Raw genomic sequence first — 23,063 nt, forward strand, 5'->3', positions numbered from 1 at the left:
TGTCCACATCCTCAGTCAGTGCCATGTCAGCCTTTGCCCTCTGGTCATTCCTTGCAGCCTCAGAGTCTTCTGAGGGCTCCGCTGGATCTGGGCTGGTGGCAGTATTTGTGATGCCCTGAGTCTCTTCACTGTCAGTGTTTGTGATGGCCACATCCTCAGTCATTGATGGGACAAGAGCCTTTGTCCAGGTTTCAGTCACTGAGGTGTCAGAGTTCTCTGAGCACTCAGGCGAATGTGGGCTGACATCAGGCTCAGCCTGGAGCTCGGTCAGCCCCGAGTCAGGCTCGGCCGGGCCCTCAGCTGCTGCGTTGCCGGTCTTCCTACGTCGAATGCGCGGGAACTTCCAGAACGCCTGCAGGAGAACAAAGGAAATGGAAGCCAGGGATGTTCCATGGAGTGCTCCAGGCATGGTGCTGGGCTGAGCAGTGACAGCAGGCCCAGCCCAGGTGGGGATGGCTGCAGGCACCTTCAGGGTTTTGCGGAAGTGGCCACGGGCAGGTTCCTTCTCTTCTGTGCGGTCCAGGGCTGCATCTGGCAAAGAGCGAGCGCAGCCAGAGCTGAGGGGCTGCGGGACAGGCCGGAGAACACAGCCCAGCCCTGCACACCCCAGGCAGGGACAGCCCCAGGATGCCCCAGGGGATGGAGCACAGACACTGCGGGGTGTCTGCCCAGGCCCTCTTCCCTCCTGTCCATGGGCATGTCCCCAGGGGATGAGATGGGATGGGATGGGATGGGATGGGATGGGATGGGATGGGATGGGATGGGCAGGGCCAAGCTGGCTGCAGGCATCCTCCCTGTGGCCCAGCTCTGCCACTCACCGTCCTCCAGTGGCTGGAACTGCTCTGGGTTTTCATGCTGTTGTGCTGGCGCAGCTTCAGGGCTTTTCTTTTTTTTCCCCCTGAACACTCTGAACAAGCCGAGAAATCTGCTCGCCATGCCAGAGTTTGCTATCGAGGGCACCTGCAAGAGAGATGGCTCGGGAAAGCTCCAAGTCAACAAGTCCTCAAGGGCACCTGCAAAAGAAAAGCCTCGGGAAGGCCACGGGCTGCCAAGTCCTGTGGTCTTGCCACGAGGTCACCTGTAGGAGTAAAGCCTCAGAAAAGCTCCGGGTCAGGCAGGAATGAGCACGCTGTGCGGGGGCTCCTCACGGCACCGCTCTGTCCCGTCCTCTCCGGTCGCCTGCTCCGAGCAGAGTGGCGTGCTCTGGTCACTGCCAGCTCCTATGTCAGCACGTGTCACAAAGGTCATCTGTCCCGTTCTATGCCATAGTGACCATGCTGCACCATGTCACAAAGGGGGCCCCTTGCACACACTGCCACCTGCCCTGGGGCCACGCCCTGCCCAGCCAAAGTGGCCCAGGTTGGCAGGAATCCCTGGCCCCAAGTGTCTGAGACAGCCCAACAGGATCTTTAGGAAGGGCTCAGACCATCAGCAAACGCTGCCCTGCTCTGCGGGTGCAGGGCAGCAGAAGGAGCCCCCAGGGCTGCTGACGCAGCTGCGCTGGGAAGGGCAGGGGACTGTTGCAGATGATAGATAAATATGATGGTTCCTAAATAGTACAGCTACGATGAGAACAGTTCTCCCAGCTAGCCGGATGACAGCCCTGCCTTTAGATGAGTCCTGGGGTAAAATGGACTGTTCCATCCCACTCCCCAAAAGATGTATGGTTCATCCCTCACCTCTGGACCTTCCCCTAAAACATTAGTGCATGTAACCCCATTGGATATGCCTCATCCCAACCCACCTTGAAGCTCTCCTGATAAGGGGGCTTCGAGGGACCACGCGGCCTCTTGGAAATTCCTCCCCTCCTGGAACCTCTTTCCCTCCCTTGGAGCTTCCCCTCTCCTAAACCCTCCTTTTGTCTGTCCCCTCCCCAACCCTCTCAGGCGTCGCCACGTGCTGCGCCTGGGAGCACGAGGCAGGACCCTCCTGCACCCCCAATAAACCTCTTTCCCCAAGAGCAGACTTCCGAGATCTCTGCCTCCATCCATCCACACCGTGCTGGAGCGTGGTATTTTCCTCAGGGGACCTTCCATGGAAGCTGCCACGGCCTCCTCGGGGCGCGTCCCGGCCCCGTGGCCATCCTAAAGCCGTGGATGTGGCCCGCACAAGGAACTGTGGGCCAGGGCAGGAATGCTGCTCTGAGCCCTGGGGCCCGGGGAACGCTGACACCAGCAGCTGTGGCAGAGTCCCCGCCCAAGCAGACCTGCCAGCCCCCGAGCCCTGGCAGGGCTGGTGCCCGTCTCCTGCCCCAGAGACCTGTGCCCCTTGGGGGGCTTTGTGCCAGAGGGGGCCACAGCCATGTGCACTGGGGGCTGTGCTCCTGCCTGCAGGGGCTGTTGGCAGGAGCACCTGGAGCAACTGCGGGCAACAATGAGCAGATGGCAAAATGGTTAACCCTGCCCTGGTATAGAGATCTAAGTGGCCAATAAAGTACAGCTCCCCCCTCTTGTTCCCTGCAGCACAATCAGGACCGTGAACACAGTCACAGCTATTCTTTCTGCACCCCATAACCAAGGCTGTGCCAAACTACAGATGCTGCCTTCAAATGGACTCAAATTCCAGCAAAGACCTCTCACCTCCCAGACAACTCCTTCCCCAACCCATCTCCAGCACCAACACCCGGCAAACACCGCACCAAGGCCCTCAACAGCCCGCCAGGACCCCCAGCTGTCCCCATCCCTCCACTGAGCTTTCCCTCCCTCCAGCAGATACCCTGGCTCCCTGCACGTGCCGTGGGATGGCACTCAGGAGGATCTGCTCCAAGGCCTTCCCCGGCAGCAAGCTCAGGCTGCCAGGCCTATGGATCCTGGATCATCCTGCCCACCGAGCCTTCCATTGGCACGGCTCTTCCATTGACACATCTGCGCTCAGCTGGGACTACTCCGCTCACTCAGGGCTGCTGGGAAAGGATGGAGAGCAGGCTGGCAAGCTCTTTCTCCAGCTCCCTCTGTGCTCTTGGGGAAGGTAGAACATTCCACGGGAAAGCAACTGGTGCCACAAGGAGTGGGTGGCATCAGGCAGCTCAGGGGAAGCCCCTCAGGAATGCTGTATCCTGAGGGAACACTCTTGGCCTTGACCTGTGGGCACCTGCAAAAGCTTCAAATCAGCTGCCTCAGCTTCCAGGGCCTCTCTTGGCCAGCATCCTGACGTGGATGCAGGACGGCTGCCAAGCACTGCTGGGACCCAGCGGGACAGGACCGGCTGTCTCGTGTCCACGCAGCAGCCCTGACACAGCCAGGGCCATCCCGAGAGCAGACAGACGCTCACGGGCCAGCAGAGAGGAGCAAGGAGCCCTGGACTCCTCTCGGGGTATCTCAGCTGGGCTCGCTCCACCACACGCCCCCCCTTGGAAGGCCTGCTGATGCCCAGCTGCCAGAAATGCCTACCTTGTGCTCTCCAAGATGCACAGGGAGAGCCAAGGAGCAGGACACCTTGGCAGGCAAACCTTCCAAGCCTTTTCTGAGGCCAGGCACACACCAAGATCAGCCAAGACTCTCCACCACACTGCCTGGCCCACCCAGCCCAGCTCTGTGCTGGCCCTGGGCCACAGCAGCTCCCAGCAAGCAGGAGGCAAATGCATCTTGCCAAGAGATGCAACACAGCAGGCAGGGAAGATGTGAAAAGTGAGCGTGTAAAGGCCTTTTAATTCACAGCTCCCACAGAGAGCTTTGGGGCTCACAGATGGACAGAGATGGTTCTGCTCACCCCTCTGTCCAAAGGGGGATGACACATGCTGCTGCAGGTGCTTGGGTTGGTCTCTGCAGGTTCAGGTGGATGCCAAACCTGCTCTTCACAGGCTTCTCCCTTCCCCTGCCCCTCTGCCAAGTCCAACGGGCCTCAAGGACCGAAAGGAGCACAGAGAGCCAAAGGGGGACACTTGCACCTGCCTCACTGGGAGCTCCCTGGGAAGCACTTTCCTTGAGAAGCAAGCCCTTGTCCTCCAAATGCATTACCCCAAATGTGCAGCCTTTCTGCTCAACACCAACGCACCCTCAAGAAACGCTGGCAAGGCTGAAGGACTTCATGTCCTTTCAGCACAGGCACTCCAGCTCTAGCTGGTATTCCCCCAAGTGCCTTTCCATGTGGAGGCTCAGACGTGCAGCCCCAGGCTCTCTACAAACACAAGCTGCTCACTGCCTCTTCACCTGCCTCAACTCCTGCCTGCGCTCCCGGCACCAAGACCAGGCTGTTCCCAGGCAGAGCCCAGAGCCTTGCTCCCTCAGGACGCTCTTGCCAGCACCTTCCAGGCCTCTCTGCTGTGCATGCAGCGCTTTTCATGCCCGCTCCCAACAGGCTGTGGAAGGCAGAGCACAGCCTGGCTGCCTCTGCCACCAGCACGCCCCAAACACAGGCGGAGGAAGAAGCAGCAGGGGCTGTTTTGCGGCCATGCCCAAGAGAGACTGCAAGGGTGCCCTCCCTCTGCTCTCACTTGGTTGGCTTTCTGACTGGCTCCGAGCCTGGGGTGGCCATTCCTCACTTGTGGGGACCAGAACCACAGCCGGGATCCCGGCACTGCCTGACAGCGCTCCGGGCACTGCCAGGGTCGCGCATCCCAGTCTCGGGCACCGCTCTGCTGCTTCGTTTGCCCTCAGGCACACCCAAAGCTCCCTGCTAAGTCCGGATGGTCGCTGGTTCTGCCCTCTCCCTGATCCTGTGCCGGCATGGAGCACTGCTGAGCTTTCAGGAAGCTATTCCTGAAAACTTCCAGCATTCCAATCTCCTTTGTCCTCCATGGAAGCTTGCCATGGAATCCCTCACAGCTGGCTTCAGAGCATACTCAGGTTGGCTCTTCCAAATTCCAGGGGCTCCAGGCTGCTCAGCAGGATCTGCAACTCCACAGAGTTGTGGAACTGCACCTTCAGCACAGGCACCTTTCCAGCCTGATCTGCCCTCGTTCCTCTGTGTGTGTGTGCACAGAACAGGGCGTGGAAGAGAACAGCAGCAGGGGCCTGCGTGTCCCAGGGCCTGGGATTTGCGCCGCTTCAGCTCCACAGAGATGCGGGTAAAGGGGAGAAACCAAACTTTATTGATGGAAGGGAAAGGGAAGGGATGAGATGGGGGCAAAAGAAAGGGATTGGGCAGGGTCTGAGGGCTGGAGGGAAAGAGCTGTCAACAGGGAGGGCGAAGGCAGCAGCTATGGGAGCTTGCAGCAGGCGCAGCAGTGGCCAGCATCAGGTGTGCCTGGACGTCCAGTGACATTGAGTCCTGGTGCTCTCTTCACTGTCTCCTGGTACTCTGCTTGGGACCCTGGTTCTGTGAATCCAGCAGATGACCTTAGTTCTGCACATCTTTGTGCAAAAATTTCCTGAATTTCCAGGTTAGTGGAGGATGGGCTGTCATCTTCGCCTATGGCTTCAAGGGCTGGAAGACAGATAAAGTGGCACAGTCAGAGCCCAGAGGGCCACCCGGCGATTCTTCTGCTGAGGCCATCTCTCCCAGCTCTCGCCATGCCTAAGAGAGATGAGGACCCAAGGGGATCAGCCGCAAGGCGCTGGTCACGAATCCCCCGACTGGCGTCCCTGAAATCTCTCTGAGCCCTGCCCACACCAGGCCTCGTCCACACCAGGAGCGAGGCTGGCTGCAGCCGGGACGGGCATTGCAGCTCCCTGGCCGTCACTGCAGCTCTCCCGGCCAGTCCCCGCTGACAGCCCCTGCCCTGACTCACCCTGAGTGAGAACATGAAGCTCGGCTGGCTGTCCCTTCAGGGAGCGCCCAGCCGTCCCTGGGAACACAGAGCCTGTCAGGCCCAGCGGCACAGCTCCTGCCAGCGGCGCTGCCAGCCCTGTGCCCACACGGCCTCCTGGCCTGGCAGGGCTCAGCCCGGGCCCTGGCCGCTCGCTGCCGAGCCCAGGGCACGGCTGCCAGAGGCGCCGGCCCCGGTGGCGCTGCCGGGGCAGCAGGCGGGGCTGGGGCCGAGCTGCGGCGGGGCGGGGAGGGAGCCCGGGCTCGCGGCTCACCCAGGAACCTGAGGGCCGCCTCTCGCAGGGGCTCCTGTGGGCTCTGCAGATAGGGCAGGGCCCGGCGCAGGAGCTCGGCCGCGCTGCTGCTGTCCTCTGCCAGCTGGAGAGAGCGGCAGCAGAGAAGGGTTGGCGCGGGCTCAGCCCCTGGGCCGGGTGCTCCCCGCGCCAGCCCCGGCCTCCCCTGCCCGCACAGCCCTGAGGCCCGGCCAGCAGCCGCAGGCGCCGGGCTCTGGAGGGGGCAGAGAGCCGGCTGCTGCCCAGGGAGCCGCGGTGCCGCCCCGCAGCCCCGCCGGGCCGCGGCTCCATCGGCACCCGGCTGGGCCCGCAGGAGCCTGGAGCAGAGCCCGCGCGGCCTCGGGCTGCAGCAGCGGGCAGGGGCACAGCTGCCAGCCCGCACACCGAGCACCGCGCTCAGGGGGCTTCTCCAGGCTGAGGCTGCGGCCTCCCGGCCCTCCTTACCAGGCACTCGGCAAACTGTGACAGCTGCTCCTTCTTCAGCAGCTTCTTGAGATTCCTCTTCTTCAGAAACTCAGTCACACCAAGCAGCGTTTCCTGAGAGGCCTGGAGAGCAGCAGGGACCCAGAGATGGCTCCACAGCCCAGGGCACAGGACCTGTGTCCCTGTGCCAAGGCCTGGAGGAGGCTGCAGCCCGCCAGGCGCCAGGGCAGGAGGCAGCCCAGGCTCCCTCCCAGGGATCCAGCAGCATCACACAAAACCTCACCTTTGCCACACGCCGGTTCTCCTCATGGAGAACATTCCACAGGAAAGTAACTGGTGCCACAAGGAGTGGGTGGCATCAGGCAGCTCAGGGGAAGCCCCTCAGGAATGCTGTATCCTGAGGGAACACTCTTGGCCTTGACCTGTGGGCACCTGCAAAAGCTTCAAATCAGCTGCCTCAGCTTCCAGGGCCTCTCTTGGCCAGCATCCTGACGTGGATGCAGGACGGCTGCCAGGCACTGCTGGGACCCAGCGGGACAGGACCGGCTGTCTCGTGTCCACGCAGCAGCCTTGACACAGCCAGGGCCATCCCGAGAGCAGACAGACGCTCACGGGCCAGCAGAGAGGAGCAAGGAGACCTGGGCTCCTCTCGGGGTATCTCAGCTGGGCTCGCTCCACCACACGCCCCCCTAGGAAGGCCTGCTGATGCCCAGCTGCCAGAACTGCCAACTTGTGCTCTCCAAGATGCACAGGGAGAGCCAAGGAGCAGGACACCTTGGCAGGCAAACCTTCCAAGCCTTTTCTGAGGCCAGGCACACACCAAGATCAGCCAAGACTCTCCACCACACTGCCTGGCCCACCCAGCCCAGCTCTGTGCTGGCCCTGGGCCACAGCAGCTCCCAGCAAGCAGGAGGCAAATGCATCTTGCCAAGAGATGCAACACAGCAGGCAGGGAAGATGTGAAAAGTGAGCGTGTAAAGGCCTTTTAATTCACAGCTCCCACAGAGAGCTTTGTGGCTCACAGATGGACAGAGATGGTTCTGCTTACCCCTCTGTCCAAAGGGGGATGACACATGCTGCTGCAGGTGCTTGGGTTGGTCTCTGCAGGTTCAGGTGGATGCGAAACCTGCTCTTCACAGGCTTCTCCCTTCCCCTGCCCCTCTGCCAAGTCCAACGGTCCTCAAGGACCAAAAGGAGCACAGAGAGCCAAAGGGGGACACTTGCACCTGCCTCACTGGGAGCTCCATGGGAAGCACTTTCCTTGAGAAGCAAGCCCTTGTCCTCCAAATGCATTACCCCAAATGTGCAGCTTTTCTGCTCAACACCAACGCACCCTCAAGAAACGCTGGCAAGGCTGAAGGACTTCATGTCCTTTCAGCACAGGCACTCCAGCTCTAGCTGGTATTCCCCCAAGTGCCTTTCCACGTGGAGGCTCAGACGTGCAGCCCCAGGCCCTCTACAAACACAAGCTGCTCACTGCCTCTTCACCTGCCTCAACTCCTGCCTGCGCTCCCGGCACCAAGACCAGGCTGTTCCCAGCCAGAGCCCAGAGCCTTGCTCCCTCAGGACGCTCTTGCCAGCACCTTCCAGGCCTCTCCGCTGTGCACGCAGCGCTTTTCATGCCCGCTCCCAACAGGCTGTGGAAGGCAGAGCACAGCCTGGCTGCCTCTGCCACCAGCACGGCCCAAACACAGGCGGAGGAAGAAGCAGCAGGGGCTGTTTTGCGGCCATGCCCAAGAGAGACTGCAAGGGTGCCCTCCCTCTGCTCTCACTTGGTTGGCTTTCTGACTGGCTCCGAGCCTGGGGTGGCCATTCCTCACTTGTGGGGACCAGAACCACAGCCGGGATCCCGGCACTGCCTGACAGCGCTCCGGGCACTGCCAGGGTCGCGCATCCCAGTCTCGGGCACTGCTCTGCTGCTTCATTTGCCCTCAGGCGCACCCAAAGCTCCCTGCTAAGCCCAGACGGTTGCTGGTTCTGCCCTCTCCCTGATCCTGTGCCGGCATGGAGCACTGCTGAGCTTTCAGGAAGCTATTCCTGAAAACTTCCAGCATTCCAATCTCCTTTGTCCTCCATGGAAGCTTGCCATGGAATCCCTCACAGCTGGCTTCAGAGCATACTCAGGTTGGCTCTTCCAAATTCCAGGGGCTCCAGGCTGCTCAGCAGGATCTGCAACTCCACAGAGTTGTGGAACTGCACCTTCAGCACAGGCACCTTTCCAGCCTGATCTGCCCTCGTTCCTCTGTGTGTGTGTGCACAGAACAGGGCGTGGAAGAGAACAGCAGCAGGGGCCTGCGTGTCCCAGGGCCTGGGATTTGCGCCGCTTCAGCTCCACAGAGATGCGGGTAAAGGGGAGAAACCAAACTTTATTGATGGAAGGGAAAGGGAAGGGATGAGATGGGGGCAAAAGAAAGGGATTGGGCAGGGTCTGAGGGCTGGAGGGAAGGAGCTGTCAACAGGGAGGGGGAAAGCAGCAGCTATGGGAGCTTGCAGCAGGCGCAGCAGTGGCCAGCATCAGGTGTGCCTGGACGTCCAGTGACATTGAGTCCTGGTGCTCTCTTCACTGTCTCCTGGTACTCTGCTTGGGACCCTGGTTCTGTGAATCCAGCAGATGACCTTAGTTCTGCACATCTTTGTGCAAAAATTTCCTGAATTTCCAGGTTAGTGGAGGATGGGCTGTCATCTTCGCCTATGGCTTCAAGGGCTGGAAGACAGATAAAGTGGCACAGTCAGAGCCCAGAGGGCCACCTGGCGATTCTTCTGCTGAGGCCATCTCTCCCAGCTCTCGCCATGCCTAACAGAGATGAGGACCCAAGGGGATCAGCCGCAAGGCGCTGGTCACGAATCCCCCGACTGGCGTCCCTGAAATCTCTCTGAGCCCTGCCCACACCAGGCCTCGTCCACACAAGGAGCGAAGCTGGCTGCAGCCGGGACGGGCATTGCAGCTCCCTGGCCATCACTGCATCTCTCCCGGCCAGCCCCCGCTGACAGCCCGCTGACCTGACTCACCCTGAGTGAGCACATGAAGCTCGGCTGGCTGTCCCTTCAGGTAGCGCCCGGCCGTCCCTGGGAACACAGAGCCTGTCAGGCCCAGCGGCACAGCTCCTGCCAGCGGCGCTGCCAGCCCTGTGCCCACACGGCCTCCTGGCCCGGCAGGGCTCAGCCCGGGCCCTGGCCGCTCGCTGCCGAACCCAGGGCACGGCTGCCAGAGGCGCCAGGCCCGGGTGGCGCTGCCGGGGCAGCAGGCGGGGCTGGGGCCGAGCTGCGGCGGGGCGGGGAGGGAGCCCGGGCTCGCGGCTCACCCAGGAACCTGAGGGCCGCCTCTCGCAGGGGCTCCTGTGGGCTCTGCAGGTAGGGCAGGGCCCGGCGCAGGAGCTCGGCCGCGCTGCTGCTGTCCTCTGCCAGCTGGAGAGAGCGGCAGCAGAGAAGGGTTGGCGCGGGCTCAGCCCCTGTGCCGGGTGCTCCCCGCGCCAGCCCCGGCCTCCCCTGCCCGCACAGCCCTGAGGCCCGGCCAGCAGCCGCAGGCGCCGGGCTCTGGAGGGGGCAGAGGGCCGGCTGCTGCCTGGGGAGCCGCGGTGCCGCCTCGCAGCCCTGCCGGTCCACGGCTCCATCGGCACCCGGCTGGGCCCGCAGGAGCCTGGAGCAGAGCCCGCGTGGCCTCGGGCTGCAGCAGCGGGCAGGGGCACAGCTGCCAGCCCGCACACCGAGCACCGCGCTCAGGGGGCTTCTCCAGGCTGAGGCTGCGGCCTCCCGGCCCTCCTTACCAGGCACTCGGCAAACTGTGACAGCTGCTCCTTCTTCAGCAGCTTCTTGAGATTCCTCTTCTTCAGAAACTCAGTCACACCAAGCAGTGTTTCCTGAGAGGCCTGGAGAGCAGCAGGGACCCAGAGATGGCTCCACAGCCCAGGGCACAGGACCTGTGTCCCTGTGCCAAGGCCTGGAGGAGGCTGCAGCCCGCCAGGCGCCAGGGCAGGAGGCAGCCCAGGCTCCCTCCCAGGGATCCAGCAGCATCACACAAAACCTCACCTTTGCCACACGCCGGTTCTCCTCATGGAGAACATTCCACAGGAAAGTAACTGGTGCCACAAGGAGTGGGTGGCATCAGGCAGCTCAGGGGAAGCCCCTCAGGAATGCTGTATCCTGAGGGAACACTCTTGGCCTTGACCTGTGGGCACCTGCAAAAGCTTCAAATCAGCTGCCTCAGCTTCCAGGGCCTCTCTTGGCCAGCATCCTGACGTGGATGCAGGACGGCTGCCAGGCACTGCTGGGACCCAGCGGGACAGGACCGGCTGTCTCGTGTCCACGCAGCAGCCTTGACACAGCCAGGGCCATCCCGAGAGCAGACAGACGCTCACGGGCCAGCAGAGAGGAGCAAGGAGACCTGGGCTCCTCTCGGGGTATCTCAGCTGGGCTCGCTCCACCACACGCCCCCCTAGGAAGGCCTGCTGATGCCCAGCTGCCAGAACTGCCAACTTGTGCTCTCCAAGATGCACAGGGAGAGCCAAGGAGCAGGACACCTTGGCAGGCAAACCTTCCAAGCCTTTTCTGAGGCCAGGCACACACCAAGATCAGCCAAGACTCTCCACCACACTGCCTGGCCCACCCAGCCCAGCTCTGTGCTGGCCCTGGGCCACAGCAGCTCCCAGCAAGCAGGAGGCAAATGCATCTTGCCAAGAGATGCAACACAGCAGGCAGGGAAGATGTGAAAAGTGAGCGTGTAAAGGCCTTTTAATTCACAGCTCCCACAGAGAGCTTTGTGGCTCACAGATGGACAGAGATGGTTCTGCTTACCCCTCTGTCCAAAGGGGGATGACACATGCTGCTGCAGGTGCTTGGGTTGGTCTCTGCAGGTTCAGGTGGATGCGAAACCTGCTCTTCACAGGCTTCTCCCTTCCCCTGCCCCTCTGCCAAGTCCAACGGGCCTCAAGGACCGAAAGGAGCACAGAGAGCCAAAGGGGGACACTTGCACCTGCCTCACTGGGAGCTCCATGGGAAGCACTTTCCTTGAGAAGCAAGCCCTTGTCCTCCAAATGCATTACCCCAAATGTGCAGCTTTTCTGCTCAACACCAACGCACCCTCAAGAAACGCTGGCAAGGCTGAAGGACTTCATGTCCTTTCAGCACAGGCACTCCAGCTCTAGCTGGTATTCCCCCAAGTGCCTTTCCACGTGGAGGCTCAGACGTGCAGCCCCAGGCCCTCTACAAACACAAGCTGCTCACTGCCTCTTCACCTGCCTCAACTCCTGCCTGCGCTCCCGGCACCAAGACCAGGCTGTTCCCAGCCAGAGCCCAGAGCCTTGCTCCCTCAGGACGCTCTTGCCAGCACCTTCCAGGCCTCTCCGCTGTGCACGCAGCGCTTTTCATGCCCGCTCCCAACAGGCTGTGGAAGGCAGAGCACAGCCTGGCTGCCTCTGCCACCAGCACGGCCCAAACACAGGCGGAGGAAGAAGCAGCAGGGGCTGTTTTGCGGCCATGCCCAAGAGAGACTGCAAGGGTGCCCTCCCTCTGCTCTCACTTGGTTGGCTTTCTGACTGGCTCCGAGCCTGGGGCGGCCATTCCTCACTTGTGGGGACCAGAACCACAGCCGGGATCCCGGCACTGCCTGACAGCGCTCCGGGCACTGCCAGGGTCGCGCATCCCAGTCTCGGGCACTGCTCTGCTGCTTCATTTGCCCTCAGGCGCACCCAAAGCTCCCTGCTAAGCCCAGACGGTTGCTGGTTCTGCCCTCTCCCTGATCCTGTGCCGGCATGGAGCACTGCTGAGCTTTCAGGAAGCTATTCCTGAAAACTTCCAGCATTCCAATCTCCTTTGTCCTCCATGGAAGCTTGCCATGGAATCCCTCACAGCTGGCTTCAGAGCATACTCAGGTTGGCTCTTCCAAATTCCAGGGGCTCCAGGCTGCTCAGCAGGATCTGCAACTCCACAGAGTTGTGGAACTGCACCTTCAGCACAGGCACCTTTCCAGCCTGATCTGCCCTCGTTCCTCTGTGTGTGTGTGCACAGAACAGGGCGTGGAAGAGAACAGCAGCAGGGGCCTGCGTGTCCCAGGGCCTGGGATTTGCGCCGCTTCAGCTCCACAGAGATGCGGGTAAAGGGGAGAAACCAAACTTTATTGATGGAAGGGAAAGGGAAGGGATGAGATGGGGGCAAAAGAAAGGGATTGGGCAGGGTCTGAGGGCTGGAGGGAAGGAGCTGTCAACAGGGAGGGGGAAAGCAGCAGCTATGGGAGCTTGCAGCAGGCGCAGCAGTGGCCAGCATCAGGTGTGCCTGGACGTCCAGTGACATTGAGTCCTGGTGCTCTCTTCACTGTCTCCTGGTACTCTGCTTGGGACCCTGGTTCTGTGAATCCAGCAGATGACCTTAGTTCTGCACATCTTTGTGCAAAAATTTCCTGAATTTCCAGGTTAGTGGAGGATGGGCTGTCATCTTCGCCTATGGCTTCAAGGGCTGGAAGACAGATAAAGTGGCACAGTCAGAGCCCAGAGGGCCACCTGGCGATTCTTCTGCTGAGGCCATCTCTCCCAGCTCTCGCCATGCCTAACAGAGATGAGGACCCAAGGGGATCAGCCGCAAGGCGCTGGTCACGAATCCCCCGACTGGCGTCCCTGAAATCTCTCTGAGCCCTGCCCACACCAGGCCTCGTCCACACAAGGAGCGAAGCTGGCTGCAGCCGGGACGGGCATTGCAGCTCCCTGGCCATCACTGCATCTCTCCCGGCCAGCCCCCGCTGACAGCCCGCTGACCTGACTCACCCTGAGTGAGCACATGAAGCTCGGCTGGCTGTCCCTTCAGGTAGCGCCCGGCCGTCCCTGGGAACACAGAGCCTGTCAGGCCCAGCGGCACAGCTCCTGCCAGCGGCGCTGCCAGCCCTGTGCCCACACGGCCTCCTGGCCCGGCAGGGCTCAGCCCGGGCCCTGGCCGCTCGCTGCCGAACCCAGGGCACGGCTGCCAGAGGCGCCAGGCCCGGGTGGCGCTGCCGGGGCAGCAGGCGGGGCTGGGGCCGAGCTGCGGCGGGGCGGGGAGGGAGCCCGGGCTCGCGGCTCACCCAGGAACCTGAGGGCCGCCTCTCGCAGGGGCTCCTGTGGGCTCTGCAGGTAGGGCAGGGCCCGGCGCAGGAGCTCGGCCGCGCTGCTGCTGTCCTCTGCCAGCTGGAGAGAGCGGCAGCAGAGAAGGGTTGGCGCGGGCTCAGCCCCTGTGCCGGGTGCTCCCCGCGCCAGCCCCGGCCTCCCCTGCCCGCACAGCCCTGAGGCCCGGCCAGCAGCCGCAGGCGCCGGGCTCTGGAGGGGGCAGAGGGCCGGCTGCTGCCTGGGGAGCCGCGGTGCCGCCTCGCAGCCCTGCCGGTCCACGGCTCCATCGGCACCCGGCTGGGCCCGCAGGAGCCTGGAGCAGAGCCCGCGTGGCCTCGGGCTGCAGCAGCGGGCAGGGGCACAGCTGCCAGCCCGCACACCGAGCACCGCGCTCAGGGGGCTTCTCCAGGCTGAGGCTGCGGCCTCCCGGCCCTCCTTACCAGGCACTCGGCAAACTGTGACAGCTGCTCCTTCTTCAGCAGCTTCTTGAGATTCCTCTTCTTCAGAAACTCAGTCACACCAAGCAGTGTTTCCTGAGAGGCCTGGAGAGCAGCAGGGACCCAGAGATGGCTCCACAGCCCAGGGCACAGGACCTGTGTCCCTGTGCCAAGGCCTGGAGGAGGCTGCAGCCCGCCAGGCGCCAGGGCAGGAGGCAGCCCAGGCTCCCTCCCAGGGATCCAGCAGCATCACACAAAACCTCACCTTTGCCACACGCCGGTTCTCCTCATGGAGAACATTCCACAGGAAAGTAACTGGTGCCACAAGGAGTGGGTGGCATCAGGCAGCTCAGGGGAAGCCCCTCAGGAATGCTGTATCCTGAGGGAACACTGTTGGCCTTGACCTGTGGGCACCTGCAAAAGCTTCAAATCAGCTGCCTCAGCTTCCAGGGCCTCTCTTGGCCAGCATCCTGACGTGGATGCAGGATGGCTGCCAGGCACTGCTGGGACCCAGCGGGACAGGACCGGCTGTCTCGTGTCCACGCAGCAGCCCTGACACAGCCAGGGCCATCCCGAGAGCAGACAGACGCTCACGGGCCAGCAGAGAGGAGCAAGGAGCCCTGGGCTCTTCTCGGGGTATCTCAGCTGGGCTCGCTCCACCACACGCCCCCCTTGGAAGGCCTGCTGATGCCCAGCTGCCAGAAATGCCTACCTTGTGCTCTCCAAGATGCACAGGGAGAGACAAGGAGCAGGACACCTTGGCAGGCAAACCTTCCAAGCCTTTTCTGAGGCCAGGCACACACCAAGATCAGCCAAGACTCTCCACCACACTGCCTGGCCCACCCAGCCCAGCTCTGTGCTGGCCCTGGGCCACAGCAGCTCCCAGCAAGCAGGAGGCAAATGCATCTTGCCAAGAGATGCAACACAGCAGACAGGGAAGATGTGAAAAGTGAGCGTGTAAAGGCCTTTTAATTCACAGCTCCCACAGAGAGCTTTGGGGCTCACAGATGGACAGAGATGGTTCTGCTTACCCCTCTGTCCAAAGGGGGATGACACATGCTGCTGCAGGTGCTTGGGTTGGTCTCTGCAGGTTCAGGTGGATGCCAAACCTGCTCTTCACAGGCTTCTCCCTTCCCCTGCCCCTCTGCCAAGTCCAACGGGCCTCAAGGACCGAAAGGAGCACAGAGAGCCAAAGGGGGACACTTGCACCTGCCTCACTGGGAGCTCCCTGGGAAGCACTTTCCTTCAGAAGCAAGCCCTTGTCCTCCAAATGCATTACCCCAAATGTGCAGCTTTTCTGCTCAACACCAACGCACCCTCAAGAAACGCTGGCAAGGCTGAAGGACTTCATGTCCTTTCAGCACAGGCACTCCAGCTCTAGCTGGTATTCCCCCAAGTGCCTTTCCACGTGGAGGCTCAGACGTGCAGCCCCAGGCCCTCTACAAACACAAGCTGCTCACTGCCTCTTCACCTGCCTCAACTCCTGCCTGCGCTCCCGGCACCAAGACCAGGCTGTTCCCAGGCAGAGCCCAGAGCCTTGCTCCCTCAGGACGCTCTTGCCAGCACCTTCCAGGCCTCTCCGCTGTGCACGCAGCGCTTTTCATGCCCGCTCCCAACAGGCTGTGGAAGGCAGAGCACAGCCTGGCTGCCTCTGCCACCAGCATGCCCCAAACACAGGCGGAGGAAGAAGCAGCAGGGGCTGTTTTGCGGCCATGCCCAAGAGAGACTGCAAGGGTGCCCTCCCTCTGCTCTCACTTGGTTGGTTTTCTGACTGGCTCCGAGCCTGGGGTGGCCATTCCTCACTTGTGGGGACCAGAACCACAGCCGGGATCCCGGCACTGCCTGACAGCGCTCCGGGCACTGCCAGGGTCGCGCATCCCAGTCTCGGGCACCGCTCTGCTGCTTCATTTGCCCTCAGGCACACCCAAAGCTCCCTGCTAAGCCCGGACGGTCGCTGGTTCTGCCCTCTCCCTGATCCTGTGCCGGCATGGAGCACTGCTGTGCTTTCAGGAAGCTATTCCTGAAAACTTCCAGCATTCCAATCTCCTTTGTCCTCCATGGAAGCTTGCCATGGAATCCCTCACAGCTGGCTTCAGAGCATACTCAGGTTGGCTCTTCCAAATTCCAGGGGCTCCAGGCTGCTCAGCAGGATCTGCAACTCCACAGAGTTGTGGAACTGCACCTTCAGCACAGGCACCTTTCCAGCCTGATCTGCCCTCGTTCCTCTGTGTGTGTGTGCACAGAACAGGGCGTGGAAGAGAACAGCAGCAGGGGCCTGCGTGTCCCAGGGCCTGGGATTTGCGCCGCTTCAGCTCCACAGAGATGCGGGTAAAGGGGAGAAACCAAACTTTATTGATGGAAAGGAAAGGGAAGGGATGAGATGGGGGCAAAAGAAAGGGATTGGGCAGGGTCTGAGGGCTGGAGGGAAGGAGCTGTCAACAGGGAGGGGGAAGGCAGCAGCTATGGGAGCTTGCAGCAGGCGCAGCAGTGGCCAGCATCAGGTGTGCCTGGACGTCCAGTGACATTGAGTCCTGGTGCTCTCTTCACTGTCTCCTGGTACTCTGCTTGGGACCCTGGTTCTGTGAATCCAGCAGATGACCTTAGTTCTGCACATCTTTGTGCAAAACTTTCCTGAATTTCCAGGTTAGTGGAGGATGGGCTGTCATCTTCGCCTATGGCTTCAAGGGCTGGAAGACAGATAAAGTGGCACAGTCAGAGCCCAGAGGGCTATCCGGCGATTCTTCTGCTGAGGCCGTCTCTCCCAGCTCTCGCCATGCCTAACAGAGATGAGGACCCAAGGGGATCAGCCGCAAGGCGCTGGTCACGAATCCCCCGACTGGCGTCCCTGAAATCTCTCTGAGCCCTGCCCACACCAGGCCTCGTCCACACCAGGAGCGAAGCTGGCTGCAGCCGGGACGGGCATTGCAGCTCCCTGGCCGTCACTGCAGCTCTCCCGGCCAGCCCCCGCTGACAGCCCGCTGCCCTGACTCACCCTGAGTGAGCACATGAAGCTCGGCTGGCTGTCCCTTCAGGTAGCGCCCGGCCGTCCCTGGGAACACAGAGCCTGTCAGGCCCAGCGGCACAGCTCCTGCCAGCGGCGCTGCCAGCCCTGTGCCCACACGGCCTCCTGGCCCGGCAGGGCTCAGCCCGGGCCCTGGCCGCTCGCTGCCGAACCCAGGGCACGGCTGCCAGAGGCGCCGGGCCCGGGTGGCGCTGCCGGGGCAGCAGGCGGGGCTGGGGCCGAGCTGCGGCGGGGCGGGGAGGGAGCCCGGGCTCGCGGCTCACCCAGGAACCTGAGGGCCGCCTCTCGCAGGGGCTCCTGTGGGCTCTGCAGGTAGGGCAGGGCCCGGCGCAGGAGCTCGGCCGCGCTGCTGCTGTCCTCTGCCAGCTGGAGAGAGCGGCAGCAGAGAAGGGTTGGCGCGGGCTCAGCCCCGGGGCCGGGCGCTCCCCGCGCCAGCCCCGGCCTCCCCTGCCCGCACAGCCCTGAGGCCCGGCCAGCAGCCGCAGGCGCCGGGCTCTGGAGGGGGCAGAGGGCCGGCTGCTGCCCGGGGAGCCGCGGTGCCGCCTCGCAGCCCTGCCGGTCCGCGGCTCCATCGGCACCCGGCTGGGCCCGCAGGAGCCTGGAGCAGAGCCCGCGCGGCCTCGGGCTGCAGCAGCGGGCAGGGGCACAGCTGCCAGCCCGCACACCGAGCACCGCGCTCAGGGGGCTTCTCCAGGCTGAGGCTGCGGCCTCCCGGCCCTCCTTACCAGGCACTCGGCAAACTGTGACAGCTGCTCCTTCTTCAGCAGCTTCTCGAGATTCCTCTTCTTCAGAAACTCAGTCACACCAAGCAGCGTTTCCCGAGAGGCCTGGAGAGCAGCAGGGACCCAGAGATGGCTCCACAGCCCAGGCCACAGGACCCGTGTCCCTGTGCCAGGGCCTGGAGGAGGCTGCAGCCCTCCAGGCGCCAGGGCAACAGGTAGCCCAGGCTCCCTCCCAGGGATCCAGCAGCATCACACAAAACCTCACCTTCGCCACACGCCGGTTCTCCTCATGGCAATACAAGAAAAGTGGGAGCAAGCTCTGACACAAAATCTTCTTCATGGGCTTTTTTCCCTCATCCACTACCAAGTTCATCATCTTGTCAAAGAGTTGAATAGAGAGCAAGTGCACATTGCTGTTGTCCTTTAGAAAAGAAGAGGATAAGACCATTAAGGCCAATTATTCCAGGCTCACCAGAGAAAAAGTCTGAAAATCCATAAGGGAAAAGGGTATGCGGGCAGTCTGTGCCCATGGCTGTGGACACAGAGCCTTACATGGTCAAAGAGCAGGAGGAGTGCCTCAGCAAGCTTCGGAGCAGTGGTGCTGGATACCAGGATGCCTTTGTGCTGGAGGACATTTGTGAACACACAGAGGCTCATGCTGACCACCTCTGCATCTAAATCCCCCAGCAGCTCCAGAAGCCTTGGAGACAGAGGGTGCATTCTTCTGGCCTGTGCGGAACACAAGGCTGTGCTGGGAAGCCGTGGCCAGCTGCACTGCTAACACCGCCCTGGCACTGCAAGCCCACCCTGCTGCTGTAGGGCCCACAGGACAAAGGCCTGTCCCAAAGCACTGGGGCAGGTGAGGCAGGAGATCTGGGAGCGGCTGCCTCAGCTCCTGAAGCCCTGCCAGCCCAAGGGGCTGCTTTGCCCAGCGCAGCTTCAGCCGCTCCCTCCTTCTCACCATTGAGGGATCCTTGGTGAGCACCACGAGGCCTCGGAGCGCCAGGCGACGCCGCTCCCTGCACTCGCTCCGCAGGTACCTTGACATCATCTCCAGAAGGCTGTCACCACATTCACTCAAGTCCAGGCACCCGAGGACCTGAAAGGCACAGGGCAGTGACAGGGGACCCGGCCGGCAGGAGCCCAGAACCGCACAGGGCGGGGCCCAGGCAGCAGCACAGGGCGTGGGCACCGTCCCAGGCAGCTGCGGCTGCGAGAGGGCAGAGAGCTGGGAGGCAGCAGAGCCAGGCAGCGCTGGCCAACAGGCTCACCTCCACCAGGAATGCCAGGAAGGGCAGATCCCAGCACGGCTCTTCCCTGCTCTGTGGCCGGAGCAGGCGGAATGCAATGCGGGAACAGTAGGGGATCAAGACATGGCACAACTCCCTGGCAGGGGGGAAAAAGGCCGTGAGGTGGGAAGGCCAAACCTCTCCCAGGAGTGACTCACAGAGGTCTGGTCTTTCCCCAGCATCCCTGGAGAGGATGTGGGCGCTTTGTGAGGCGGCCCCTTCTGGGCACCCTCCTCTCCAAGGCTTTTCCAGTTCCCTTGGCCGTCCCTCGGTGAAAAGGCCCTCTGGCCCATGACCGCAGGGACTCTGAGGGGCACCTGGGCACAGGGCAGAAATATTGGGGACCGTGGGGAGCAGGGGGTCTCACCTGGCCAGCAGACCCACGGCATAGTGCTGGGTGTCAGCACACAGCAGCGTGTCCCAGCCACGCTTGCGCTCCATAGCCACCAGCACATGGTCCCACTGCAGTCGGCAGAGCAGAGCCTTCATGGCCCGCACTGCAAACCTGTGTGCAGAGCAAAGGCCAGGTCACACTGGGAGTGCTGGCGCTGGCTACCATGACACTAGAAGGACAGGGGGACTGGGACCTGTTGGGCTTGCTGGGAAGGCGGTGTTCCTCCCAGCATGCTCTCCAGAATGTAGCAACTTCTTCTGGTGGTATCTGCTGTGTGGTGATGACAACATGGAAGAGCAGAGCCACAAAGAGGCGGGAGGAATAAAGGTTCATTGCCTCGTGGCACTCGGGCACCTGGAGAATCACCCAGAGCCCCAGAGTTGCCTGCAAAAGAAGCAGCCCAAGGCAGCGCTCAGTGCCGAGGTGTCCATGGGGCAAGGCCCAAGAGCTGACACAGGGGGAGCAGCGGGCCTGGTGCCCCCTGAGCCTGCCCCTAGCCCAGGTTTCAGCCCAGCAACTGAGGCATGGAGAGGATGGAGAGCTGCTGGCAACCTGGGGGTGAGCAAAGGCCAGTTCCAGAAACTCACAGCCAGGGCAAAGACATCCTCGTTGTCCCCATCAGAGGTGCACATGCTGTGCAGAGGCCAGTTCTGCATCACACAGAGCAGCGTTGGCAGCACCTTTTCCACTGTGGCACTCGACGAGCCTATGGTTCTCCACATCATTGCAGCGGCTCTGTGGGATCAGAGCTCTGTGTCAGGGACATCTCAGTCACAGCACCATGCCCTGTGCACCCGTGACAGAGCCCAGGTGACAGAGCCTTGAAGGGCATGGGGGGAGTACTGGCAGCAGGCTCAGCAAACAGAGGGGCCCGAGGCTCCTGGGCCTCTCTGCCTGTCTGGCAGAGCCCATTGGACAGGCTGTGCAGGGCCGTGGGCCCTAAGGGCTGCTGAGCCCTGAGCTCTCAAGGCTCGTGGGCCCCGTACCTGTCACACGTTGGGGCACAGCGCAGGAGGGTCAGCACCACGTCAGCAGGGTGTTCTTCTGCCAGCCTCACAATGTCAATCTGCAGCCAGGCATCCACAGTCACTTGGGACATGAGACTCTGGTGGATGTTCTTCACCTTGGCTGGCACCTGGAGGAAGCATGGAGGAGAGATGGAGCGTTGTCCAAGGGAACAACTTCCCCAAGTATTTCAAAGAAGTGCTTCCCTTCTTCCACACTGTGCTGGCCTCAAAGGCTGAGGCGGCCCAGAGACCATGGCTTGAGGGGACACACGATCCTGGGAGGCCGCCAGGCCTGGCCCCAGGCTGCTTACCTGCTGTGGCTGAGAAGAAACACAAGGCTCCTTGAAATAGTCGAATATGAGTTCCTGACTCAGAGTGCGAGAGGGCATGGTGTCAGCATTTGCGATGCCCTGAGTGCGTCTGGTTTTGGCGTTTGTCATGTCCACATCCTCAGTCAGTGCCATGTCAGCCTTTGCCCTCTGGTCATTCCTTGCAGCCTCAGAGTCTTCTGAGGGCTCCGCTGGATCTGGGCTGGTGGCAGTATTTGTGATGCCCTGAGTCTCTTCACTGTCAGTGTTTGTGATGGCCACATCCTCAGTCATTGATGGGACAAGAGCCTTTGTCCAGGTTTCAGTCACTGAGGTGTCAGAGTTCTCTGAGCACTCAGGCGAATGTGGGCTGACATCAGGCTCAGCCTGGAGCTCGGTCAGCCCCGAGTCAGGCTCGGCCGGGCCCTCAGCTGCTGCGTTGCCGGTCTTCCTACGTCGAATGCGCGGGAACTTCCAGAACGCCTGCAGGAGAACAAAGGAAATGGAAGCCAGGGATGTTCCATGGAGTGCTCCAGGCATGGTGCTGGGCTGAGCAGTGACAGCAGGCCCAGCCCAGGTGGGGATGGCTGCAGGCACCTTCAGGGTTTTGCGGAAGCGGCCACGGGCAGGTTCCTTCTCTTCTGTGCGGTCCAGGGCTGCATCTGGCAAAGAGCGAGCGCAGCCAGAGCTGAGGGGCTGCGGGACAGGCCGGAGAACACAGCCCAGCCCTGCACACCCCAGGCAGGGACAGCCCCAGGATGCCCCAGGGGATGGAGCACAGACACTGCGGGGTGTCTGCCCAGGCCCTCTTCCCTCCTGTCCATGGGCACGTCCCCAGGGGATGGGATGGGATGGGATGGGATGGGATGGGATGGGATGGGATGGGATGGGATGGGATGGGATGGGATGGGCAGGGCCAAGCTGGCTGCAGGCATCCTCCCTGTGGCCCAGCTCTGCCACTCACCGTCCTCCAGTGGCTGGAACTGCTCTGGGTTTTCATGCTGTTGTGCTGGCGCAGCTTCAGGGCTTTTCTTTTTTTTCCCCCTGAACACTCTGAACAAGCCGAGAAATCTGCTCGCCATGCCAGAGTTTGCTATCGAGGGCACCTGCAAGAGAGATGGCTCGGGAAAGCTCCAAGTCAACAAGTCCTCAAGGGCACCTGCAAAAGAAAAGCCTCGGGAAGGCCACGGGCTGCCAAGTCCTGTGGTCTTGCCACGAGGTCACCTGTAGGAGTAAAGCCTCAGAAAAGCTCCGGGTCAGGCAGGAATGAGCACGCTGTGCGGGGGCTCCTCACGGCACCGCTCTGTCCCGTCCTCTCCGGTCGCCTGCTCCGAGCAGAGTGGCGTGCTCTGGTCACTGCCAGCTCCTATGTCAGCACGTGTCACAAAGGCCATCTGTCCCGTTCTATGCCATAGTGACCATGCTGCACCATGTCACAAAGTGGGCCCCTTGCACACACTGCCACCTGCCCTGGGGCCACGCCCTGCCCAGCCAAAGTGGCCCAGGTTGGCAGGAATCCCTGGCCCCAAGTGTCTGAGACAGCCCAACAGGATCTTTAGGAAGGGCTTAGACCATCAGCAAACGCTGCCCTGCTCTGCGGGTGCAGGGCAGCAGAAGGAGCCCCCAGGGCTGCCGACGCAGCCGCGCTGGGAAGGGCAGGGGACTGTTGCAGATGATAGATAAATATGATGGTTCCTAAATAGTACAGCTACGATGAGAACAGTTCTCCCAGCTAGCCGGATGACAGCCCTGCCTTTAGATGAGTCCTGGGGTAAAATGGACTGTTCCATCCCACTCCCCAAAAGATGTATGGTTCATCCCTCACCTCTGGACCTTCCCCTAAAACATTAGTGCATGTAACCCCATTGGATATGCCTCATCCCAACCCACCTTGAAGCTCTCCTGATAAGGGGGCTTCGAGGGACCACGCGGCCTCTTGGAAATTCCTCCCCTCCTGGAACCTCTTTCCCTCCCTTGGAGCTTCCCCTCTCCTAAACCCTCCTTTTGTCTGTCCCCTCCCCAACCCTCTCAGGCGTCGCCACGTGCTGCGCCTGGGAGCACGAGGCAGGACCCTCCTGCACCCCCAATAAACCTCTTTCCCCAAGAGCAGACTTCCGAGATCTCTGCCTCCATCCATCCACACCGTGCTGGAGCGTGGTATTTTCCTCAGGGGACCTTCCATGGAAGCTGCCACGGCCTCCTCGGGGCGCGTCCCGGCCCCGTGGCCATCCTAAAGCCGTGGATGTGGCCCGCACAAGGAACTGTGGGCCAGGGCAGGAATGCTGCTCTGAGCCCTGGGGCCCGGGGAACGCTGACACCAGCAGCTGTGGCAGAGTCCCCGCCCAAGCAGACCTGCCAGCCCCCGAGCCCTGGCAGGGCTGGTGCCCGTCTCCTGCCCCAGAGACCTGTGCCCCTT

This window comes from Lonchura striata, chromosome 7 (assembly GCF_050655825.1).
Source record: "Lonchura striata isolate lonStrDom1 chromosome 7, ASM5065582v1, whole genome shotgun sequence".
NCBI classification, from domain to species: Eukaryota; Metazoa; Chordata; class Aves; order Passeriformes; family Estrildidae; genus Lonchura; species Lonchura striata.